A 25449-nucleotide genomic window follows, 5' to 3' on the forward strand; every position below is an offset into this window, starting at 1 on the left:
CATAAAAAAATCAGAATTTGGGAGATAGAACTGTTAGAACAACCAGGGTATCTCAGGAAATCTGAGAGTGTCCTATGTCAGGTCATGTTGTCATTGATGATTCTACAATACATAGTAATTCTCATACATTCTGAATCTATTCTTATTTGGGTTATCTAACAAGGATTATCTTAATCTAGCATATGTGTCCATTTTGAGAACAAAGAATATAAAGGCTTCTAATTTTTCTTGTGATTATCTGGAAATATGGTGAATAGTTTTAATCTAAAATTTCCTGTATAAGAAGAGGGGCGCCTGCGTGGCTCAGTCAGTTAAGCCTCCAACTTCAGCTCAGGTCATGATCTCACAATTTGTGAGTTCGAGCTCCACGTCAGCTCTGTGCTGACGGTGCAGAGCCTGCTTGGGATTCTCTCTCTCTCTCTCTCTCTCTCTCTGCTCCTTCCACGTTCCCTTTCTCTCCCTCAAAAATAAAAATCCTGTATAAGAATGTTGATAAAGCTAAATAAAGGTCAGATACTACTAGCAATAATGAGGAACTCAATATAAAACCAAGACTTAAAGATATTAGAAACCCTTAGAGCTGAAAGTTGATATTATGTCCTGTATTTCAGGAAATATAATCAAACCAAATGTTATCAGTTGGATTCTGTCAAAAAATCTGGTGTTATTTTACCATAATAGTTCTAGTTGATCGTTCCATGATCTGAACATTGTAGCTTGAATGTGACACTACCTTCTATGCCCACAAAGGGGGCCAATGAGAGAGCGACAATTTGGTACCATATCCCAACCTGTCTCTAATCCAGTTCTATTCTAAATATAATTCAAGTAAGTATCTGCTCATCACAGGGTAGTTTTAAGGTGGAACTTAAGGCTGTTAACTAAAAACAAAACAAAACAAAAACATTGCACAAAATTACATATATTTTGTTCCATATCTAAAGTAATAATAAGGGAAAACTGAATACACAAAAAGTTACTAATAGCAATTATTTGGGGGAAGGTAGAATTTTTATTCAGTAATTTACTTTCTTCTTAATAATTCTGTAGTGTTGGAATTATTAACAATTAGCAGTTATCACTTATCTGATTAAGAAAGATAATTTGTCAAAAGATAAATTGTATAGAAATATAAGGTAATGGAATAAAACCATAGAATTTGTAGTCAAAACATGGGACTGTGTGGCCACCTGACTTTATATATGTCATGTATTTCTTCTGAGCCTCAGTATTCTTGTCTGTAAATTTATGATCGATAACAAAATTACCAAGCTAAACTGTTGCAATGTATGAATAAATGCTTTACAAGCTGCAAATAGCAAGATACATTTGGTATTTATATATGTACACTTTTTTATTGGAATTAACAATGTTATATTAGTTTCAGGTGTATAACATATTGACTCAACTATTCTGTATATTACTCAGTGCTCACCAAGATAAGTGTACTTTTAATCCCCTTTGTTCTCTGTAATTAAGAGGTTTCTTTTTTGTTTCTTCATATGTTTTCTTTCTTAGATTCCACATATACATAAAATCATATAATATTTGTATTTCTCTGACTTATTTCATTTAGTATAATGCACTCAGTACATTCATGTGATTGCGAATGGCAAGATCTCATGCTTTATGGCCGAGTAATACTCCATTTTATGTATATATACCATGTCTTTATCCATTTATTTATCCATGGACACTTGGGTTGCTTCCATATTTTGGCTCTTGTAAGTAATGACGCAACAAATATACTGGTGCATAGATATTTTTTTCTTTAGTGGGTTTGTTTTCTTTGGGTAAATACCCAATAGTGGAATTACTGATTGTATGTTATTTCTATTTTTAGTTTTTTCAGGAACCTCCATACTGTTTCCTACAGTGGTTGTATCAATTTATATTCCTACCAATAGTGTCCAAGGGTGTTTTTTTTTCCCCTGTACATCCTCACCAACCCTTGTTATTTCTTGTTTTTTTGATTCTAGCCATTCTGAAAGGTGTAGGGTCATATTGGAGTTTGAATTTGCATCTTCTTGACATTAGTGATGAGCATCTTTTCATGGTCTGTTGGCCATGAGTATGTCTTCTTTGGAAAAATGTCTGTTCTGCCCATTTTAATCAGATTCTTTGGTTTTTTGAGTCGAGTTTTATAAGTTCCTTATATATTTCAGATAATAGCCCCTTATTGGATATATCACTTGCAAATAAACTCTCCCATTCAGTAGGTTGCCTTTTCATTTTGCTGATGGCTTCCTTCACTGTGCAGAACTTTTTATTTTTGCTTTTATTTACCATGTCTGAGGAGACATATGTAGACAAATGTTGCTAAGGCCAATGTCAAAGAAATTACTGCCTATTTTTTTTTTCTAGTTTGATGCTTTCATGTCTTAATCCATTTTGAGTTTATTTTCATTTATGGTATAAGAAAGTGGTCTAGTTTTGTTCTTTGCATGTAGCCATCCAGTTTTTCCAGAAGTTTTTTAATTAAAATTTGTCTTTTTCCCATTGTATACTCTTGCCTACTTTATCATAAATTAATTGACCATATAAGCTTGGGTTTATTTCTGGGCTTTCTCTTCTGTTCTATTGATCTGTGTGTTTATTTTTGCTCCAGGACCATAGTGTTTTTATTACTATAGCTTTGTAGTATATGTTGAAATCTGAGATTGTGATACCTCCATCTTTGTTCTTCTTTCTCAACATTGCTTTGTCTTTTAGGTCTTTTGTGGTTTCATACAGATTTTAGGATTATTTGTTCTAGTTCTCTGAAAATGTTGCTGGTATTTTGGTAGAGATTGCATTGAATCTGTAGATTACTTTGGGTAACATGAGACATTTTAATGATGTTAATTCTTCCAATCTACAAGCATGGAATATCTTTCCATTTGCTTGTATCATCTTTAATTTTTCATCAATGTTTTATAGTTTTCAGAATATATGCCTTTCACCTCTTTGGTTGTGTTTATTCCTAGTTTGTGTGTGTGTGTGTGTGTGTGTGTGTGTGTGTGTGTGCACACGCGTGTACACACAATTACAAATGAAATTGTTTTATTTCTCTTTCTGCTACTTCATTATTAGTGTATAAAAATGCAACAGATTTCTATATATGAATTTTGTATCCTGCAACATTACTGAATTCATTTATCAGTTCTAGTATGTTTTTGGTGGAGTCTTTAGAATTTTCTATATATAGTATCATGGCATCTGTGAACAGTAAAAGGTTTACTTCCTTCTTGCTAATTTGGTTGTGGTTTTTTTTTTTCTTGTCTGACTGTTATGGGTGGGACTTTAATACTATGTTGAATAAAATTGGTGACAGTGGACATCCTTAGCTTATTCCTGATTTTAGACGAAAAGCTCTCAGTTTTTCACTGCTGAGTATGATGTTAGCTGTGAGTTTTTCATATATGTCCTTTATTATGTTGAGGAATGTTCCCTCTAACCCTACTTTGTTGAGAGCTTTTATCATGAATGAATGTTGTATTTTGTCAGATGCCTTTTCTGCATCTATGAGATTATATTGTTTTTATCCATTCCCTTGTTAATGTGATGTATCACATTGATTGATGTGCAATTATTGAACTACTCTCATACCTCTGAAGTAAATCCTCCTTGATCATAGTGAATTATTCTTTTAATGTATTCTTGGATTTGATTTGCAAATATTCTGTTGTGGATTTTTGTATCTATGTTCATAAGAGATGTTTCCATGCAGTTTTGTACAATCCTTGTCTTTTTGTTTTCTTTGTAGTGTCTTTATATGGTTTTGGTATTAGGGTAATGCTGGGCTAATAGAATATTGGAAGTTCTCCGTTTATACTTTTTGTGATTATTTGGGAAAAAAAGGTATTAACTCTTCTTTATTTTTTTAAAATGTTTATTTATTTATTTTGAGGGTGGAGGGGCAGAGAGAGGGAGAGAGAGAATCCCAAACAGCCTCCATGCTGTCAGCATAGAGCCTGATGCAGGGCCCAATCTCATCTCACAAACCATAAGATCATGACCTGAACCAAAATGAAGAGTAGGATGCCTACCAGACTGAGCCATCCAGGCATCCCTAACTCTTCTTTGCTAGAATTCACCTGTGAAGCCATCTGTCATGATCTGTTGTTTGTTGGGAGTTCCTTGGTTACTGATTCAATTTCATTACTGGCAATTCATCTGTTCAAATTTTCTGTTTTTTCCTGATTTGGTTTTGGAAGGTTATATGTTTTTACAAATTTATTCATTTCTTCTAGGTTGTACAATTTGTTAGCATATAATTCTTCATAATAATCTTACAATCCCTTCTAAGTCTGTAGTGTCAGTTACTATTTCTCTTCATGGGTTTCTGATTTTATTTGAGTGTTCTCTCCTTTTTCTTGGCAGTCTCACTAAAGGTTTATCAATTTTCTTTGTCTTTTCAAAAAACCAGGTCCTGGTTTCCTTAATTTTTTTTTTTTTTTTTTTTTTTTTAGTTTCTATTATTTCCTTCCTTATATTAACTGTAGGTTTTGTTTTATTTTTCTAGTTCTTTCAGATGTAAGGTCAGGTTGAGATTCTTTTGTTTGTTTCTTGAGGCAGGCCTGTAGTGCTATAAACTTCCCTCTCACAACAATTTTTGCTGCATCCCAAAGATTTTGGACTTGTTTCCATGTATTTTTAAATTTCCTCTTTGATTTCTCAGTTGACTCATTCATTGTGTAGCAGTAGGTTTTTAGCCTCCACATATTTGTGTTGTTTTCAGATTTTTTTCTTGTAACTGATCTTTAGTTTCATACTATTGTTGTTAGAAAGGATGCTTGATAGGATTTTAATCTTAAATTTATTGAGACTTGTTTTGTGGCCTAACACTGATCTATCCTGAAGAATGTTCCATATACACTTGAAAATAATGTGTTATCTGTTTCTGAATGTAATGTTCTCTATATATCTGTTAGATCCATCTGCTCTAATGTGTTGTTCAAAGCCACTGTTTCTTTTTTGATATTTTTTATCTGGATGACCTAACCATTGAAGTAAGTGCACTGTTAAAATCCCCTACTATTATTGCATTACTGTTAATTTCTCCCTTATGTCTGTTAATAATTGTTTTATTTAACTATGTAGGTACTCCTTTGGGTGTATATAGATACCCAAATTTTTACATATTTATAATTTTAAATATTTATAATATTTACACAGATATCCTCATGTTGGGTCATTCCCCTTATTAGGTAATGCCCCTTTGACTCTTGCTACGGTCTTTATTTTAAAGTCTATTTTGTCTGATAAAGTACGGCTAGTTTTATGTAGCTAGAGGTTTGACAGTGGTCAAAGCTTAAACATAATTGAATGATATCACTAAAATTTGATTTATTGAAAACACTTTGTCTCTTCAAAGACTGAAGGTAAAATTAGCAACAGATGAAGCCAGGGCGTAGGTTTTAGAGTGAGACAGATTGAAGCTCATATCCCATTTCTACCACTTTCATAGCTATGTAATCTTGTGTATATTACTTGTTTTCTTTGAGAAAGTAAAAATAATAACTATCTCATGATGTTGTCTGGAGTAAAAATAATGTGTTGTAATTCTTGAGACTGAACAGGTGCTCACTAAGTAGTCAAGAAATTAAGTATGCAGAGAGCTTGCTTCTGCCCTTGGCACTGTGAATCTCATTCCACACACATCTTTAGAATTAAGATTGATTACTGAGAAATGGGTATGTGGGGATGATGTAGATGTATGTATTTTTCTCTTGGGAGTTATTTGAACAAGAGAATTTTAATAGACTTTCTGTAGGTAGCTTTCCTACCAGCTGCATTTATTCTGTCCCTCTTGCTGGCAACTACTTTTTGTAAATAGAGATGGGCCAATTTATTTGATGCCGCTTCTGTGGGAAAGAGAGGTCCTTTGGGGGCAAAGTGTGGCTATCATGCAGAAGATTTTCCTAATCAAATGACTTAAAGAACCAAGCAGTCAGGAGGAGAAGCAGTGTTGGTAGAAACAGAGTCTATTTTCTGTACCCACCTCTCCTGTCTTAGTACAAGAACCACTTGGAGAAGACTCTCACAGACACTATCACGTCTGAGTATGTACCTGGGTGAGACTTTCCGTGTGTTTGGGCAGCCACTTTCCCTCACTGCAAGGTTTGTTTCCTTCCTAACCTTAGTGGTAGCTCAGTTTATGAAATCTACTCTTCTCTATGAAATCGTGAGGCTAAATTTGTTTCCTCTAAACCTATGAGTCCTCAAAATATGAAGATCCAAATTTAGGTTTTGGTTTCATTTTATCTTATATTTATTTATTTTTAAATTTAGTACCATAATGGCTTCCCTAATGAGAAAGTAAGTGTAACTTGTACACTAGCATGATCGTGGCAACTGTGAGAATGTGTGCTTGCTGCCTTTATGCTTTCTGTACCTCAGTTTCCTTGTATGGATTAGGATTCTTTTTTACTTATCTCATAGGGTTCATTGTCAATTGTTTGTCTGAAATCACCTACAAAGTATTTGTGCCTCCAAAATTATCCAATCTTGCAAAAAATACTGATTACAAAGGGATCCCTGTGGTAAGGAGATTCATAGTTAAACTGTCAGTTTAAAATATTTTGCTTTTCATTTTATTTAAAAAGCAAAATCCACTTCAAGTTAAGTTTGCCATGTGAAATTTTAAAAATTTGTATGAATAGTAACATCACAAAAACATCATAGAAATCTCATTTTGTTCAATTTTATAGCCATCATTTATTTAATGATCCTTATAACTTTCTTTGCAGCTATCTTTTAGGGAACATATGAGAAGTCTTCTAGAGCTAACTACTATCAATTCTTACAAACACAAATAAAAAAAATTATATGAAAGTGTACAAACATTTTATTTCACTTGGGTAAGAGACAGTTCATTGAATTCAGCTAAACTGGTTCTTATATTAAAACAAGTATTTATTTCATCACTTCAGTTATAGGCTAATAAATTGTTACAGCCTTCTGAAACACAAAATCTCAAAGACTTATGTAAACCCCCCCACACACACACTTTAAAGTTTTATAGGTTATTAAACATCATTCTTAGTATCCTCGGAACTTGTTTATTGTAAGGAAAGCCTCTAAGGTATGCCTCTGGAAGAAATATCTAGGTCATAGCTAATATACTCATCTCTCTTACACCATCTTGTATACTCTCTGTGTTGGGATGCATACGTTTAGATGAGTCTGTGTAACTAATATTAGAGCAATCTTGACCCTGCCAATGTACCAACTTCTATGAGCCTACCTGTTTAAAAAAAAAATTGTTGTTGTTGGCTGAGGTATAGGTCTGCTAAGATACACTAACTTGAAGAAAAAAGGCTACAGTACATATTTTGTCAAGTATTATCAAAAGTAGCCCAAGAACACCATCCTTGAGGCTTCTGAGTCCTTCAATTTAACAATACAAAAATATTGCATTTAAATATCTTGCTTCTTGATGTACCATTTCTTTCTAACTTAAATTACTTGTCAAGTTCAGACCATGGGATAGAGTATTAGTATGTTTTCTAATACAGCCTCTTAAATCCATCCCATTTGAAAGAGTAGAGAAGTGGGAATAGTCAAATATCCTCAACTTTGTATGTTGGAACCCCTTGGAGATTATCCATTTTAGGAATAGTTTAATGCTTTCTGAATATTTATCATAAGCTTCTATACAGATCTTAGCAAGAAATCTACAGGGTAAATTTTTATAGTATATCATTTTACCTTTTTAAGAGAAAGAAGAAAAATGACATGGAATCCCACCAGATTTAGATATTTAAAAAAATGCCTGGTATATGTATTTAGTTCTTTTTAGAAATGGGAAATTCATTAGAAGAATTTGAGGATAATCTATATTTAAGAAATGCAGTTTATATATCTTATTGGTCATGGTCTCCCTAATGAAAGAACGTTTGTTCAAATCTCTTTACTCAATAAAGACATATTAAAATTTACAATATATAAAACACTTTGTTTGATCCTCACCACAATCCTCTAGGGTGAGTAAAAGCAACATTAATATGTTTCTTTTTTGGTGGTGTTGCTAATTTGCCTTCCTGACCCAGAGTCAGTGCCAATCCATTCCAATTGTGAAAGACCTAAGAGTCATCTAAAGAAGCATGAACTGAGATATTAAAACCATTAGTTATATCTCACATCTAGAATTGAGAAGGCCTGTCAACCAGTCAAACAGATTAATTGCCCATGTGCTATCAAACTAAATGTTGAAGTGAACAATCTTAAGATCTAAATATATAGATAAAAATAAATATGAGCTTTTCTTTGGAAACATATACTGAAATTAACTACAGAAAGAACCCAACACTCTTTCTGATAAAGATAGCACACAACCCTCTCTCTAGAGACTCGAAGCACAGGGAGCAGGTGCATGACCCTCAGATTCCCTGAAGGTAAACAGTATCTTGAATGGATGGATTAGTACAAATCATATGAAAATATTACATGTTGTTAACTAAAGTTTGAAAGGACAAAGCATCATACTGTAGCTAGTACTCCATAGAAATCATGTCTTGCCTCATAAGTTTAGATTTGGTTGTGTCCATTTCCAGTGAAAGATGGATAGGAGCTTAATAAAAGTTAAAATTAGGTTCTAAGAATAGTACATTCTAAGCCTACATAATTTGCATTCTGTCTTTGAACAGAGGGACAACATGGTGAGCAATTAGGCTTCTAGTGATGACATCAAGGACAGCTTATCCCTAGTGGCACAGGTTGCATCTCCCAAGAAGGTCAGTCTAAAGTCTGAGGCAGATTCTCTGCTGAAAAGATTCTGAGAGGCAAAATTTGGGTCTCAACTGATTTATGACTCATTTATTCAATTAATAAATTTTTAAGCTCCTGCCATTAGGCAGTTGGCAGCTACAACATAGTTATGGCTCAAGTTCTGTGCAACTTCAACTTTATTACGTTAGTAAAAATAACATCACTCACGGGAAGGGAGGCTAAATATTATATAAAGGAACAGAAGTAGGACCCATTCATAAGAGGAGGCAAATGACACAAGAATGGAAGTTGAAGTGTGGGTTCAGGGTGGCAAATAATAATTTGAGATTAATTGCTCTTTACTTATGTTGAGCATTAAAATGGTTGGGAGGAAGAAATCTCCCATGATGTTATTCCTAGTATTAACATACTTTTATGTATTGGTTTCAATTAGTCATTTGCCGTTAAGAGCTTTTTAGATACCAGTTAAGAGAAATCTGTGTAAGTTAAGACAAAAGAGGCAATCCTTCCTAGTATAACAAATTGTTAGAGCTAAGAGCATACATAAGAAATTTGCTGTAAGGTCATTTGAAAGGACATACTGTAGTCAGCTTGCTAGTTATCTATATGGAGTAAGGTCTATACTGATCATGGCATCTAAAAACCTGTATTTTGGTAGCCTCAAAAAATATTCAACGTATAAAGACTCAGATTATCTTTGACATAAATAGTAACTAAGCAAGGCTTTGAATATAAGATAGGAAAAAGTTGTAAGAAAAATCAATTATTGAATTCCACTGCATTTAAGTCACTTCTTTTTAAGTCACTTCTTTTAGAATGGCAAAATTAGTAGTAGAGTCGTAAAGTTAGTGGTAAAGAAAATTTAAGCTTTGTCTTCAAAACATGTATAGTTTGAAAGGAAAATTTCAATGTAGAAAGGTGAGCTGATGAATAGAACATGTTCTATTCGGAAATATTACTTAGAGAACATCCTGTTCATACTTCTTTAAGTTTGCTAGTTACCTGAACACTATGATTTTGAACTTAAACCCTAAGGAGTCAAGTTCAGATGATGACTTGTATGCTCATTATTATAGGATTGGAAAATTAGACCTTGCCTTTTTAAGGTGTCTTAAATTATAACATGTATGTTACATATTTAAAACAGCTTTCAGTATAATTCTTATGAATTGGCTTTGCAGAAAAGCCTGTTTTTTTTTTTCTTTCTCTCTCTTTAAATAGAGTATTTAGGGTTGCCTGGTTGGCTTAGTCGGTTAAGCATCCGACTTCAACTCAGGTCATGATCTCACGGTCCGTGGCTCTGTACTGACAGCTCAGAGCCTGGAGCCTGATTCTGATTCTGTGTCTCCCACTCTCTCTGCCCATTCCCCACTCATACTCCATCTCTCTCACTCTCAAAAATGAATAAATGTTCAAAAAATTTTTAAATAGAGTATTTACGGGTAGCATTTGGAAATATATTTACTGACAATTTTTCCCTATAAAGAAGCCAAACTTCGATGTTCACTAAATAATAAAAAATTTAAATTCTTTATTTATTAGTATACGTGAACAATAATTTTCTCTGAATGTAACCCAGTGCTGCAACTTTGCATAAACAAGTAAGGAAGCCTTGATTCAAGGCTATTATAATAGGAGAGGCCAGAACTCAATCTGAGCTCTATTCCACTGAAACAAAGGGCAAGAGAATTTTAAGTGATTAGGTGGAGGGTCGTGTTTGCTAATTGGCTTTACCTATGGGAAAATGAAACTTTCTCAAGACAATGTAAAAATAGTTTTACAGCTTGGAGCAATGCATCCAAAGATAGGGGCATTATCTTCCTTGATGAGTACATTTCAAAGGGATGGCTTCCAGGTTTTTGAGGAAGAAAATTGTGGGTTGTAGAACTGGTAAGAAGCTTTAAAAAGGATTTACATCTCAAAGGAGTAGAGAATGATTTTACAATTACAAGTTTCCCAAAATGCTCTAAAAGAGACCTCAAAAGCCTAAAGTTAGGAAGAAGACTGTCTAGTTAAGCTTAAGGAGGGCATCTGCATCAATATATCATGTTGTAATTCTGTTACAATTTGGACTTCCTTTCTAAAGTTCTTTGACTACAGACCTCTGGGTGTGACTTTTTTGGATATGGAAAAGGGGAGGAAAAAATAGTGATGATGCTTTTGGTACTTTACTCTCTATTACCCACTTTTTATTTCTTTAGAGGCTGCCTTTGTAACCTTTAAATGTTATAATTTGAGAAGAAATTAGATTTTATATTAGTAACAAACAAACTAAAAATCATATCTTAAATTATTAGAATTTCCCAGAAAAGAATTATTCTAGAAATATAATTAGTAGTATTTTTTAGTGCTTTCACAATTTTCAGTATTTCAACATAACCATCATGATGCATAGGAAAAGAGATATGGTTATAATACAAGAAAAACAAATTAAGGTTAAGCCATGCTGAACAGTTATTTAAAGAGAATAGCCATATTCCTATACCACCAGCAGCTTATTTTAAAACTGGAACTAAAGAGCATTTATATGCTATCTTGTTAAGAAGACAGCAATAATTATAAATTTTCTTATTCCTTCAGAATCTTTTAAACAAAATGCCTTAGTTTGGAAGATTTTATAAGGCTCGAAAGCTGAAACAGTGTTTGGAAAAAAATAGTTCATAAAAATGTTGATAAGAAAAGCTACCTAGCTCATTCTTAATTCTCTGAAAGCTAGAATGCTCCAATATTGTTTTTTTTTTTTAATGCTGTTTAAGATAATTAGGTATGGTTTTCCAGTTACTTGGGGAAGAGTTAAGTGTGACTGATACTCCTGAGATCATAATTTTTATGCTGTTAAATGTGATGCTGACCATACGAGGGAATGTGAAGGTATGAGGCAGTTAACAGTAGAAGTAAAAATTTAGAACTGTGAGTCTTTGAATTATATTTTAAAGAATTGTAGCAGAAGCTAAACCTCATCTTATTCTTGCTTTCCTTTTTCTTCCTTGTTTCCTTCTGCCATCCCTGTAGAGCTGAATTCTTAGGGTCTTTCTCATCTCTCTTCCTTTCCAATCTTTTCCGTTTCTTTTTCCTTTGACACTGATCTTTGCTAGGAAAATAGGACACTGAAAGAATATATAACTTCCCACAGCTATCACGGAGTAAGTCCTAATCATGTCAGTACTCAGTAAGCCATGTCTGAAGATGCAACCTTTCCTCTGGGTTTAATAGGATAAAGCTAGTAGTGGAATAGAAATTGAGAAATGTGGCCCAACTGATAAGGAAACCTCACCATAAAGTATGAATTAGCAGCAGTTTGCCAGATTTACTTCTGGAGTGTTTCATCGTTATTATAGTACCTATTTTATCCTTTGACTTCTGTGGACATATCACCCAAGATAATGATCCTCCAGCTATTTGCACAGGTGCAAAAAGGCAGGGGCGGGGGCGGGGGGGACTCAAATGTGCACACGGACTTGCACACACATAAGCATGCCAGGCCCAAGCCTCCCTGATTATAGAAAAGAATAATTCATTAATAAGGTAAATATTATAAAGTCCTGTGGCTCCTCATTCATGATTTACTCATTTCCAAATTCCTTTTTAATTTGTTTTAGAAGTTGACAGATTTGACCAGAGGCATAAATCTAAGCTGTCCAGGAAGTGTAACTGTCTGCAGTAGCATCCTGAGAACAGCTGCCGTCTTTGTGTGGCTTATGCATCGGTCGCTTTTGTAGACCCTAATGAAGCCAAAACCAATTAGCAGATTAGAGATTGCCAGAAATCAGAGATACCTCGCTTAAGAATCACTAAAAATGAAAAGTACTCTGCTACTCCTCTTCTTTGTTCCTCTACGGATTTTTAGAATAAGAGGGTTTTGTGTGTAACCATCTGCTGCTTCAGGACAGCATCCCTCGTGCAGTTGCCAGGTGACATATAGGGCACTTTGTGAATCTGGAAAGACCTTAAATCTATGGCACTGCTGAATTTCCCGCCACAGATTAAAACTTTTAATCGGTATTTTAAAATCTGGTTCATAAAATGACCTGTTGAATAGTTTAACGTAAAATAAAGCATTTCAAAGGGTATTTCATATAAATGTAAATGTGGACTATGAGATAGTCAAGAGAATGTGGCTTTCATAGTCTTGTTTTTCTAGACACTTGGGGTCAAAGTCACGTTTTGAACGTGCAAAGTAAGCTTATGAACTTAAATCTTACTGCTTAGATTTAAGTTCTTTATTTTCATTATTAAAAGATGAATGCTACCTAAGCTTTATCTGTAGCATTAATTTTCCCATAAAGACAGGGGAACTGAATTAACAGGGGAAAGGGTAGGACCCGGGAACATTTAGGTCATGGCTTTGGAGTCAGAGCTCTCAGCAGTTTCATGCTTTGTGGATAATTAAAATCGATACAAAATAATTACACAGCTAGAAGGATCTCCAGATACTTAATCCAGTCCCTTGCCTCTAGGAGAAACTAGCTGTCCTCTAAACTAACTTCCACATAGGCATTCAGATTGTATGAGAGAAATGGGAATCCTCGAGTCACTTTCTGCACTAAGAACGATGCAAATATGGCTAAGTAGCAAAAGATTGTTTTTGTAAGTGTGATGTCAGTATCATACCACAGTCTTCTGTGGTCCCTAAATTAGCCATGGAAGGTTGTGATGGCCAAAATGATACCTCTTTTTTATAATGACAATGACAGAGATTTTAGGATTTCTGACTATGTCCCATCTGCTAAATGGTTTTGCCATTTTCAATGTCCCTTATGTGATATCTTAAAAGTACAGATTAAGTGCACATTCCTCCAAGCAACCTTACTAATCTCTACCATTTGTTATTTTATTCGTGGCTCTTTAATAAGGATTTAAGATATAGATATAAAACATAAATATAGATAACCACATAAAGTAGCATTTGCCATCTCTCCACCTTAATCATAAGTCCTCTAGTTCCCAGAGCCAATCACAATGATCTCTTCCCCAGCAAATGCTGGTTCATAATATTTTTTTGAAATCTGGGTGAAGCCAGCTCTCCTTAGGGTCTGTCCTCAGGGCAGATGAGGTCAATCTTCATGAAAAGTGTTGAGTTTCTTGGCTGATTTCAATTCTCTATTCCAATGTTGTGTTTCTCTTTATGCCATTCTTAAGGATCCTATCTTATGGAGGCAAGATATCATAAGATCAAGGTAAAACAAATATTTCCAAGTTCCATTAATGTTCCACTCTCTTCAAGTAAAATTTAATGTGACAAAGTTAGAGTACAACAAAAGATTTTGGATAGTCTTTTGGAATTTAGTTTTATTTTTTAGGTACACTTTCTCTGAAAGAAAAGGGCAATGGTTCTTCAAGTTTTTTGTAAATCACTAGAATTCAAAATCCCTAAAGTAATGTGTCAAGTTCGATTAGTGGGTTAGCCCAAGACACCGGATAGTTTTAGGGAAACTTAATATCTTAACTACATGTTCTGAAAAAAAATGGAGAATTTTTAATTAATATTGAACTTGGGCCACATATGCACCTGCATCCTATTTAGACCCATAATATCTCCTTTAATCCTGCCATCTTTGACTACTGATCAAAATTCAAGATTTTTATTAAATATTTTCCATTGATTGTTATGTCTGCAACTGCCTTCACAATCTCTTTATTTTATTACCTATGTCCTACATTTCTTTACAGAATGTTCCCTTTTTTTCCCCTTGAGATAATAAACGCACAGTTACTTCACTCAGGAAGAAACAGAGGCAACCCAGGTGGAAGCTGTTCATTCCCTTACACCTGGAGTTGGGGGAGGGGAGGACTGCAAGTGGGATGATCACCACTATGCTCTCATTCAAAACCCTTCCTCTACACTGAGGATGCTGGAATCCAGCTCACTACCTTTCTTTGGCCACAAATCCAACCACCCTTTTGTACGACCTCAGTGACTTAATTGAGGCCTCATCCCTTTATTCTAACACCTCAACTAACACTGCATCGACACACATCTTCAAAGCTTAGGCCCAAAGAAAATAATTTTCATTTGAGTCCTTGTTAGACTCTATTAAGCTCCATGTCCTTCAACCCTGTAACTACCAATTCAACATTCGCCCAAACACATGAATCCACGCAGTTACCCGTTTCCATTGCCACCTGTTCGGTTGTCTTATTCTGCTACTTAAAGACCATCAGATTTGGCCCTTGGTCTTCGTCTCTACACATGTTTTTACTTGTACAAGATTATAATTAGTCCAACAGTTCTCCAAGTGTGCCTAACTTTCTAAACTCCAAGATATTCTCATGGCCTCTCTCCATCCTACCATATTAAAAAAAAAAAAAAAACTTTAGCATCCATATTACCAGGTTTTCTATGTCTTTGCTATAGGAAAGTGGCTATATCCATCTCAGAAGTTCTACAGAATTGTGCCTCACTATTTGAAAGCATTTATTTCTTCATTTTGTGGTTAACTATGTATTTATCTAAGACTATTTAACTAGTTAAAAGGTAGAACCAGCTTACTGTGTTTGGTAAAATAGGCTTCAGTGTCTGCCTCTAATTAGCTCTTTCTGACATCACTTCATTCCTCCATATGGTTTTATAATATGTAATACAAGGATGTCAGTGAAAACAGTGTTGTAAATTTTGCATGTATTCTATGAATTCAGAAAAATTGACCAGGGTTTTCTCTGTGTGTGTGTGTGTTTCTCTATATCATTCTATGTGTAGTAGCTTGGAAATAGTTGATAATTAATAGATATTCATTGAGGGGCGCCTGGGTGGCTCAGTCGGTTAAGCGTCCGACTTCGGCTCAGGTCACGATCTCATGGTCTGTGAGTTCGAGCCCCGCGTCGGGCTCTGGGCTGATGGCTCAGAGCCTGGAGCCTGCTTCCGATTCTGTGTCTCCCTCTCTCTCTGCCCCTCCCCCGTTCATGCTCTGTCTCTCTGTCTCAAAAATAAATAATAAAAAAAAAAATAGATATTCATTGAATAAGAAGGTGGTATTTCCTAAATTATTTTTTACAGAGTACAATAATTGTTAAGGAGTTAATAATCCACTTCAGGATATAGTTCTCAGTCAACTATTAAAACTAGTATAAATGCATGGCATGCCAGGTTTGGAAAAAGACTTTTAGGTTTTAGTGACATGCTGTACAATGCTACCATGACACCAGTTTTTGGGAAGAGACTTTGCAAAACCTCTCAATTATACCTCATTGTTATGGTTCTTATGCTTTCCCGGATAGTTCTCTAATAAAACTGTGTAAAACTGACTTTGTTGTTCACCATTGACAAAGGCCCATCACATGGTTGATTTTGTTTGAACCTCCTAATAAATCCTAAGCTATAACTCCTTCTTCATGTATAGGTTGCCTATAATTGTAAATTTTGCATAACAGATTTTTTCAAAAGATAATATCTTATAAACATGGCAACATACATCTTCCAGAAGCTCATGTCCTTTTGGATTTATATGCATTGCTAAACAACATTGAAAAAATTAGATTGTTTTTATACAAAGACTTCAGAATTTTAATAATCTTGGAAAAGGGATATCTGCCAACAGATGCTTAATTTTCATGGTAGCCCAAATATATCCTATGCCCAGAGGACACTTTTTCTTTTTACAATATTTAAATAACAGTATCACAACAAATGCCATCCTTCCCCTCACCCCCACCTTCTAGGTGTAGTACAGGGATGATTTTGTTAGCTATTACAGAGATTAATTTCATTTGCCTTTGCCCTACAGATAAAGAGTAAGCACAAGATAGAAATATTTTTAACAAAATAGTTACCCACAAACAGCAGTTTTGATTTAAAAAATGAAAATAAGCTACTAGCTCAGCCTCAGGACTTTAATTTGATTTGTGTGCCATCTAATATTTGTTAGGAGACTTGACTTTAGAATGCAAGTATAAAAACAAATTTCAGCTGATCTAAACCCCTTTAAAGAATTGTTCAAAAGATAGGTTATTTTCTTTACTGCAATAAATAAAAGATTACTGTGAACAAAATGTGAGTGAAATGAGGTTAATTTGTGATTAACAGAAAAGAAATAAAATTAGTAAGTTTAAAACAGAACTGCACCTTACTTAAAATTAGCTTACCTTGTTTATCTCTGTATTTGATTATTCCTTTAAACGTAATTTTGGAAAACTTGTGCTTCTTTGGCTAAAATTTTAGTTTAATAAATACATACACGTGGACAGTGTAATCCTCCATAATACTTTGTGATGATTAATATCAATATGCAAAAGTGTTTTATTCCTTTAGATTTGAAACATGATTCAGCATTCAAAACTTTATATTCAAGTTCAAAATAAAATTTTCAGAGCAGGGGCACCTGGGTGGCTCTGTTGGTTGAGCATCTGACTTCAGCTCAGGTCATGATCTCAGTTTGTGAGTCCGAGCCCTGGTTTGGCCCCTGTGCTGACAGCTCAGAGCCTGTAGCCTACTTTGGATTCTGAGTCTCCCCTCCCCAGCTCATGCTCTGTCTCTCTCTCTTTCTCTTGAAAAAGAACATTAAAAAAATTAAAAAGGAAAAATTTAAGAGCACTTTCTGTTTTTATATACAAAAGTTGGAAACACATGCATGAAAAATGACAATTTAAGTCATATGACCACTACATTAGTTCTCATTTTTTGACAACATTTTAGTAAAGCAATTTAAAGAAATGAGTAGCCACCGATATGTATGGACCAGAAAGGAATTTAGAAATAATACAGCAATTGAGCTGTTGGATTTATTTGAGAATAAAGAAAGGACTATCTTATAAAATATGCATATATCATTCATATGTGTATATGCATACATATCTCATGTATATTGTGTGTGTGTGTGTGTGTGTATATATATATATATATATATATATATATATATATATATATTCTCTGTAAGATCGCACAATTTCTGGTCATTCAATGATGTTCTTGGGAAAATGTTACCAAGTCAGACCTCTGTTCAGGAAATGAGATCAGCAGTGCTTTTATGAAGCACTCATGGAATCATCAGTCTTTGGTGTTAATTTGGTTATATTAGTGTTGTGCAACACTAATAATGTGGGTTTTGACTGTATTAGTCACAGACACAATTCTAACGATATTAATGAGAAACCACTTCTGTTTTGTATCAAGAGAGTAAAGGATAGATAATTGTGCTAAGTCCGCCCTCATTCAGTCTCCTGCCCACTCCCCCAGAGCCATTATCCTTCCCATGTCCTACCTAAAACTGAAGGCAGCCCTTCTTGGCTGTATTACTTTTCTAACGTTTCTTATCCTTTTAGGAGAAAAGTCTTAGGAAGGAATAAAAAAAGGTACAGTTAAAAATATGTGGTTTCCTCTCTAATGTCACCACTGTGCTTAATATTGTTGAAAGAAAGACTCAACCTTTCTTAATGTTACAGCAGACTTCCTATACGAGAACACTTCATGTATGAGGCATCTTAACATAGAGCCCTTTTGTCTTTATTTCAGTAAAATGTTCTTTTAAAAGTACTTAAAATCTGAATAAAACCTGAAAAATTTTTCCCAAAAGATCATCTCTCTTACAAGAAGGGAACTGATCCATTTTGTAAGAATTTGGGAGGCATCTGGTATAGGCTAGCCATCTCTTAACTGGACACAGAGCAGAACACAAGAAGAGCAAAGTTTGTGCCCCCAAGGAAGTTACCTTCTAGTAACACTTAATGGATAAATGCTTGTATTTATAAAACCAGAGCTACTCTTCTTTTTTTAAGCTTATTTATTTATTTTGAGAGAGGAATATTGAGAATCCCAAACAGGGATTGGCAGCTCAGAGCCTGACGTGGGGCTCAAATCCATGAATCGTGAAATCATGACCTGGGCAAAAATCAAAAGTCAGATGCTTAATTAACTGAGCTGCCCAGGCTCTGCCACCAGAGCTACTCTTAAAACCACTTCACTCAGTAACTTTATAGTGCTCATAACATCTTACACTGAATGCGTATTAGTGCTTGTTTGGTTATATATTAACTCATCAAATTGGAAGGCTAGTGAGAAATACATTTTTGGCTAAAATATCTGAGCTTCAAAGTGACCAAACAAAAGCACTGGTTTTGATCAAATGCAGCACAGAATTAGTATTGACTATTGTTATGAGTCTGCCTCTTAGTATAAAGGATATAATAATTATAACTCTTCTCAAAAATAGCTTTACAAGTTTTGTTTTCCAAAATGTTTCATGACATTAACTACCAATGGTTTCTTGATAGAGTACCACGTTTTCTGGTAGTTGCTGTTGTTGTTTTGTTTCATTTTTTAAAACTATTCCTAAAAGATTTGCATCTACTCCCTCCCCCCGCCCAGCTTGCTTCTTTCTATTTTCCCCTGACAAGTAGTGGGGATGTTATGGATTTAGGAGTTAACCCCCAAGAAAATGCTTTAGGTGATGACATCCTTGTGTGCTGCCCAATTCTGTAGTCTTTCTTTCGGGCACAACTTGGCAATGTGCAAAGATAGAGAGGAAAGAGGAGGGTGTTTCTGCACTGGCAATTTATCATTGGTAAGCCCTTTTCTTGCAAGAAACATCATGCATATTTAGGGCAAATTATACATCATGACCAGGAATTGGAAACCCAGTGCCTGGTGAGTTGGGACTCTTCTGTGAGACAAGCCAAACAACACTAGTTAGAGTCATGGACTCTTCATACAGGTTGTCACATTCAATGAAATGAAACAGTGCCTGACAAAAGTAGTCAAGTAGTGTTTTTGAAATGCGAGCTATAAATTGCCAAGTTCGTTTTTTTTCATAGCTTTTAAGGGAGCATAGAAATACCGTATATAAAAAATAATTAACAGTAGTCCAAGAGAATGACATATAATACATGAAGCGCCCTGTAGATTATTTTAACCATTTAATTAGGAGGAAAGACACCACTATTTCTCAGATGATTTTTTTTAAGTCACTATTACTATAACTCATTATATTAAAGGCTCTCAAAATGAGGGAATTAGTCACGGAATAACATTTTGTACAATTAATGACATATTTAATTTTCTTATTTAGTCATATTGCTATCTTTACTCCTAATCAAAATATAATTTAGAAAATGTATTATTTCATCTAGAAATTAACAGCTGGCTTGTAAGAAACACTTATGTCAGGTTAATTACTGCCTTTTAATTTTTTATAATATACTGTGACAGAAAATTAATGATGTTCGCAGTATTTAGCATAGTTCATAACCCGTATTTTAATGAAAATATACTGTCATTAATGATATACATTCTACAGATTTAATATATACCAATTGCTGGTCATTTCATGTTTCTTCTGTGCAATTCTATAAAATGAAGCCATATTTATTCTGTTTACTAATTTAGGCTTCATGGGGTAAAATTTGCATGCATTATATTCATGTGTATATAGGATTATATGAATTTAATCAACCCAAGGCACGGCAAGTGGTATTTGACTGACAGTTTCCTCAAGATTCCAATCTGGTCAAGAATTCATTTTCCTTTCATCTTATCACAGATATATGAGCATCTTAAATTAGACTGAACATTTTAGCATTTTAAGTAGTATCCATTTCCTTCATGCTCACTCTGTCAAAATAGAGATAAATACTTGCTAGTGTCCACAGAGAGAGGCTTCCATAGCATTCACTGATATTAAATGCATGATATCTCCAGTTCTAGTTTCTTAAATGTAAATTCCTTACATAGCTTATGTTAAAATCCCTTTTCCTGTAGTAAAAAGCAGAGTCCCTTACATTATAGCACATCCATTGTAAAATTCCAGGTTCTTAAGTAGAGCCGCCTGTTTCTTTCTCCAAATCAAGGACTTACAGTAATAGGAAAGACATACTACAAGTGAATACAGAAAACAGTCGTTTTTAGAACCAGAGATCTACAAAAATTAGAATGTCTTAATCATTTTACTTTGGAAATAAGGAATTGCTACAGAATACTTGCAGAAATATTGAAAACTCTATGTTATGGATAGTCAGGATATTTACATTAATAATAAATGTGAAATGTTTATTTTCATAAAATAGCCAATATCTACAGAGCTATGATAATGAGTAAAATGTGTCCACTGGTTTCAAGATAGTTCCAAGTGAGTTTAGAAGGCATGAATTGTTACAAAATAGTATAGTTTTTTGTTTGTTTGTTTTAGTTTTAAAAACCTTAAACGATACCTGGTTTGAGAGACTTTAGTCACAATACCATTTCATTTATAATTCACTTGTAAGTGTCTGTATTCTATAGATTGACTGACAATGGCAGGTGTTTCCGAGAACATATTGAAGATGGAAAATAGCAGAAATAAGTTTCCCTAAAAGGAGCCAAGTAGAAAAATTCATTTCTGAGTGAGAAAATACAACACACTTCGAAATCTCTTTTTGGCACATGGCTCACATTGAAAAAGAAGCATAGGAAAAAAACAGAGGAGCTAGAAAGAGCAGTAGTGTGGTTCCCTCTCATTAGCCAGAAAGCAGAATTGGAACAAAGGTCATCGTAAATTACATTGAACTATCTGAACTATGAAAACCTTTGGGAGGTGAATTTCCCTCTAATTTAATAGGAACAGAGTAGATGTAAATGAATATCATAAGCAACGTTTGTACAGAGCAGCAGAATACGATTTTTTTTTTCAAAAGTTACAAATGTTTTAGCATTTTTCAGTTAAATCGTAATTCTTAAAAATACTTTCAAAACCAAAACGAGTAAAGCTTCCTTAGAATTATACCCCCTAAAAGTAGTTGTCAATTTGGTGTGAATCCTTTCAGATTTTTTAATTTATACACACATACCCACACACGTGTGTAATATGTCTTAATACACATGAACCTACTTTATTTCATTAAATGGATGTACCATAACTCATTAAAGCAATTCCTTTCTAAGTATATTCTTATTATGATGATATAAGCAATAATGCAATACACATATCACTAGTGAAATTAACATTTTGACACAGTTTCTACTAAGCCCCAGTGATCAGTAGGGACTAGGTTCAATGGACTTTATACAAGGTGCCAGGCACTTTTTCACATCGTAGTTCATGTAATCACGACAACCCTTGGATGTCCAAGTCATGAGCATCATTTTACAGGACATGGCAATATGCTTCAGAGAGTATAAAAGGTTTATTGAAAGACACATACCTGGTAAATGACAAAGTTAATATTCAAAACCAGTTAGGTTTGAAATAGTTCTTGTTCCTGCCATGCCTATAAACTGAAAGAGTTACTTCAAGTGCCTACATTATTTAATCATGTCTTTTTAGCCAAATGACTTGACTCTCAAATTATTTTCCTTAACAACCACCCCTGATTTTATTTTTAAGGAATTACTGAACAAAAAGTGTGCCATTCTGTTTTTCTCATAACATCCATAATGGGAAAGCTGGCTTCTCAAACCAAAATGGAGTATCCATCACACTATCACCAAAGTACCAACTTACAAATAGTTTCATGATGAAGGAGGAGTTTCTACATTAAAAATGTTTCAACTCTAAAGCAATATCATCTATGGACATCAAAAGATAAAGTTCTACCTCCGATACATTTTTATCTTATTTTGGAGATGGTTAGTTTGAATGGGAAATGAGGGCATCCTTTATGTAAATATGCAATGTATCCCTTCAGAATAATATTTAAGTCTAGACTCTCAGTATATGGATTAACTCTTTGCCCTAGGGCAGTATAACCTTCCTCCTTTTTCTTTCATAATAATGCCTCACACAACTTTTTACAAAACAAAGATTTTTTTCTTTTGGATAGAAGTTCTCATCCGTTCATTATCTATCTTTCATTCTATTGAAGAACGAGGAGCTTCATTCATTTGCTTGTTAATCAAGAACTTCTTAAACAATTATTATTTACTGGATTTTTACTGAAGTCTAGCGATACAAAAATAAATTAGAAATAAAAAGAGCTGCCAATGTTATAGAATTATGTAAGAAAGGCATTGATACAAATATAAGGTAAAATGAAAGCCCAGTGATAATTCTGGGCCCTAATACACAACACATTGAAGTTTTCAGGACAATAATGCGAGATTTAATAATATATAAATTATAAAGTAATTAGGATTCTCCAAGGCCGCAGGGGGAGGGGTGGATTCCTAGCTTAAGCTGTATCATTTACCATGTGATGTCAGTTTATACTATATGAACAAATAAAATTTCTGGCCAACATTAAAATAAGGCTCTCTTTAGTCTTATGTTAGCACAGTGAACAAGTTAGTCAACCTGCTCTTCAGCATCATGTTAAAGCCAGATAAATGGCCAGATTTTTTGTTCACACAAGTGGACGTTTTGCCCTTGTCTAGGCAATACCAGCTCCTAGTGATTTGGCTACAAGAACACTTGCTGGAGTTTCTGTGTCACTCAGAACGTCTCTAGCCTGTGCACTGGTGCCTGTTCTCATGACCACACTCAGCAAGCACCGGCTTTCAAAGGAGACTCCACTAATTAGCTTAGTTGATAGAGCATCTGGTAACTGGTTGGTGGGATAAACAAAAAAGACTCCTGAAGTGAAGGATGGAAAAATAAACTCTCCAGGCCACGAAGACCAAAATGAAATTACGAACCTACAACCCAAAGCCATGAGCAGCTTGATCATTTACATTAGCCGTGTCTTTAACATTGCTTGGCAGTAAATCCTGGGCCAAAATGTAGATAATTGGAATTACACAATGCTCAGCACTTTAATTTGGCATCAGTTTCATAATATAATAAAACTTATCATTTGTAAGCCTGTCTGCTTTTTGGGGGGAAAAAAACCCGAGAACAATTTGATCTGTCCTGCTACAGCAGACACTGATGCAGGTGGTTTAAAAACAAAGCATTTAATCAGGCAGGGTTTTACTTAAACTACTTGATGATTCATCATCCAGCCTCTGCCCATTGTCAATTGTGCCTCTCTGAGCTATTATTTATAGAATATTTAAAGAGCCTGGACTACATGTGCCTCTGTCTTGGGTTCTATTGTACTATAAATTATAGCTCCAATTTGTTTCAAATTCGGCATGGACTGTCAGGATGCCATGACTCATACTTTGTTCAGATGAATACTGTATAGTAGTTATACTGAAAAGCACTGTTGTCACTATTAATTTATTGGTAACTCTGAAATATTTCTAGACTACAGTTTTGTCAAGTTTTGGCCCCATAAAATCATTCTACATTTCCTTGGGTCCTTTTTTTTTTTAAGAAGGCAAAATTCAAACAATGGCTTAAGGAACACTGTGTAGATTCTGGTCTCCCATCATGGCCATTGCTGTACGAGATTGCTCAGGGTGACACAACCCTTCTCCATGAGAAAAGACCAACATTTGTGGTATTCCCTAAGTAGAGACTACATAGATTTGTTACATCACATTATAGATCCTGAGCTATTTTTTTTTCATAATATAACAAAAACAAAGGAAATTAGAATGAAAGGAAAGGAAAGGTTAATCTTAAATGACAAAACCATGAGGACAGAATTTTTTTACTTGACATGCTTAGCACTAACTGCAATTAAATTGTTAATTAATTTAATTCCCCCTATAAGATCTCTGAAAGAACAGTCTTGTCCTCACCCCCTGTACCCTCAGCCTTTAACTACAGTAAAGGGGCACAATAAAGACATGTCAGGAATCACAGGAATGAATGGTTCTAAAAGATAGGTTATGGGGCTATATCATTGGGAGCCTGAGTAAAGTTAAAAAGAAAAAAGTCAATTATGAAAATGGGGCTGAACACTATAGAGAAGAGCTGAAAAAGATACATATGTATTTTATATAGACAGATATAGGAAGATATAAAATCAGCCTCAGATTCTACCTCCATCTTAGTCCATTGGGCTACTACAACGAATTACTGGATGGACAGCCTTCTTGCTGTGTCCTACGTGGGGGAAAGGGCCAGAGTGCTCTCTGGGGTCTCTTTTATAAGGGCACTAAGTCAATTCATGAAGGATCCACCCCCATGACCTACTTACCTATTCAAAGGCTTTACATCCTACTATCACATTAATGGCTAAGAATTCAAAATAGGAATTTTGGGGAAACATTGATTCTATAGAGCAACCTCAGAATGAACATCTTCTCAAAGCACAGATTGCTCATGTGCTGTTATTACACCCAGTAGATTTATTTGTTTTGACTCTAGAGGTACTTAGATGGCATTCGTTTGTCTTTTCATTTCCAGCACAGAATATGGCACATTAATAAATACTCGGAGCATTTATGGATGGACTGAACCAGTACGTACACAATATCATCATGATCGAATTCTAAAGTCTTGCCCTGTTTAAAGAGAGTTGAGGTGTTGTGTTGAGAGATCATACAAACTGCATAATCCACCAGAACCAATGCCTGAAAGAATTTAGGCATCCAGCAAACACAAATTTCAATGAAATTTGAAAATTCATACCACAGTATGAAGTTAAGAAAACCCAAATATGTTTTGCCAGAGTGAAAAGGTTTTTGAAAGTTTTCATTGAAAACATCAAGAAGAAAAGAAGTTAGGGTATGGAGAGGGAGAGTAGGAAGTAGAGACATACAGGAGGGACAGAAGACAGGGTATCAGATTTTTCATTAGGTCTAGCCTACTTTGCTTTGGGCTCCTAGCCCGGGCTGATTATCAAAGCTATTCAAATTCAAAAACAATCCTTGGTGATGTTGTAAAGTCCACTAATATTTTAGTTACATTTTAGGGTCTGTGATCTGCAGGACAATTATTCAGATTTACATGACAAAGACATTTAATAGAATTCTTGGACTGCGTACAGAATCAGAGAAATGTTTTC

The sequence above is a fragment of the Panthera leo genome, chromosome B4 (assembly GCF_018350215.1).
Source record: "Panthera leo isolate Ple1 chromosome B4, P.leo_Ple1_pat1.1, whole genome shotgun sequence".
In the NCBI taxonomy this organism is placed as follows: Eukaryota; Metazoa; Chordata; class Mammalia; order Carnivora; family Felidae; genus Panthera; species Panthera leo.